This window comes from Limulus polyphemus, unplaced genomic scaffold (genome assembly GCF_000517525.1).
Source record: "Limulus polyphemus unplaced genomic scaffold, Limulus_polyphemus-2.1.2 Scaffold1594, whole genome shotgun sequence".
In the NCBI taxonomy this organism is placed as follows: Eukaryota; Metazoa; Arthropoda; class Merostomata; order Xiphosura; family Limulidae; genus Limulus; species Limulus polyphemus.
In genome coordinates, this window is record NW_013667204.1 from 25,359 (window position 1) to 27,439 (window position 2,081).

At 42.9% G+C, this 2,081-nt stretch overlaps 1 long non-coding RNA gene across 5 annotated transcripts in view; it reads left to right on the forward strand.

The window, feature by feature from the left end:
- LOC111086969 overlaps positions 1-2,081 on the forward strand; it is a 43,925-nt gene that overhangs the window by 13,753 nt on the left and 28,091 nt on the right. The window lies entirely within an intron of this gene.

Below are 2,081 nucleotides of genomic sequence, written 5' to 3' on the forward strand. Positions count from 1 at the left end.
CTTTTCTCATTGTCTATTCCCATAATGTTTATGGGTGAGAGTTTCCAGATGGGGATGCGGGTAACACCTGACACATTAGAGTCCCATACTTACACCACAGGGAAGTTTCATCCACAGTGGCTTTTGTATTCCAGTCACCATCCTCTTCTCTTCACAGTGGCTTTGATGATGAGCTCTTTACTTTTCTCCTTTCTTTTTCAGGTCTCAGAACCATCTTATTCAAAATATTTATATATATTTTGGTTAAGATGGAACCCACCAAATGGCTGGTGTTTCCTTACATGGAATATTTATCTACAATCTGCATCGAGTGTTTGTGTGTATTGGGAGGAGGGGGGTGTACAGAAAATGTTAAGCCCACCCGCCCATGCTCAGTGTCTACTTTTGAGATAGGATTTTCTGTAAGATTGCATCAGTGATATCTATATATATATATATTATGTTCTAGGCTATTCTGCACTTGTAGTTAAAAAAAATTACAACACCAGGTATGTGCTTGCCCTCACACCAGGCTTGCTTCTACTGTCTTTAATTGTGTTAACTCATTGCAGTGTCTCACAGTGGGAGACTTAATTCCAGATTATTTTGCCTACTAACACGGTTCAAGCACCTCTTTGGTGTTCTCTCCCATGCAGATTCCTCCTTCCCTGTTTCTTCTAGTTGAGTTTTTAGGGGTATTCCTGATTTGATTGAATCATGTGCTGAAGCTGCCTGTCATCAATCTTGCTTTCATCTGTAGTTTCCACACTATTCCAAACCCAACCCTCCACCACTGTACTTCTACTTAGTCCCCAGTTTCCCATTTTTCAATTCCCACCTCTCAACTTTCCTCTTCTACCCATCATCACTCTCACCAAGCCCGTCAGTGACTACTAAGTCAAGTTGGTTCCTTTGAGTGCCCATCTGTCACATCTGTATGAGAAACTGTGGTCACACTTTTCTGTCCACAGAAGGGTTACTTTAATTTTTACCCACAAACTTTCTCTCCAATTCTTTTCCCTCCCCCTCTTAGCTCTCAACCCATTTCCTTTCTTTTTTCCACCATCTGATATCATCTCTCTGTAATGTCTCAAGGAGGAAGTGCTTGTCAACACTTCCAAATTTTTCCTCACTCTCACTCAATATCTTATTCACCTGGGAGTGTTTTTCAACTCCTTTCTCAGCTGTGCTCAGCCTTCTCCCATCTGCCCATGAGCTATGACACTACTAGTCATCAGGATTTACACCTATCCTACTCATACTGCATCAGAAGTTTTCACTTTTGGGGATCATGGCTTCATTGGAACCACTTATCTCTTTGGATCATACACATATGTGCCTTCTCCATTGGTCTTTGCATGACCAGTGGAACCACTCATGGGAACCTATGACTAAAATCGTCTTTGCATGACCAGTGGAACCACTCATGGGAACCTATGACCTCAATGGTTCACTTGTCCCTCCTCTACTCTAGGATTTTTATTAGTGGCTCGACCTATCCAATAACACCATCAGTGTTCCATTACTCCACCCAAACTGGACCTGCACCTCTTCACTGATGCTTCCTTCTCTGGTTGGGGAACATCTCTGAACAACAATTTTACATCAGGCACATGGACACAGGATGAGTTCTCCCTCCATATCAACACTTGAAATCCTGGTAGTCCATCAGGCATGCTCCCATTGCCTACTCCTCCTTGTGGATTATTTCATTATGATCCATTCCAACAAATCCATGGTTTTTCCTATATTAACTGCCAAGAGGGAACCCAGTCCAGGACCCTTTGCTTTCAAACCCTGGACCTTCTTTATTGGACCAATTCTCAAAATATGTCTCTCATTGCCTGCCATGTACTGGGTACTATTAACCTGGTTGCAGACTGCCTCTCTTGGCTGGACTATGTTCTGCCCATGAAATGGTCTCTTCACCCTCAGGTTTTTGTGACTCCACTCCTTGATACCATTGCCACCCCTCTAATTTCCAAGCTTCCTCTCTTCTGGTCTCCTGTTCCCCATCCCTTGGCTCTGTCTGTCAATGCTTTCAGCAGACTGGTCTCATATTTTGCTTTACACTTTCCCTTCTCTTTGTCTTTTACTTTGAT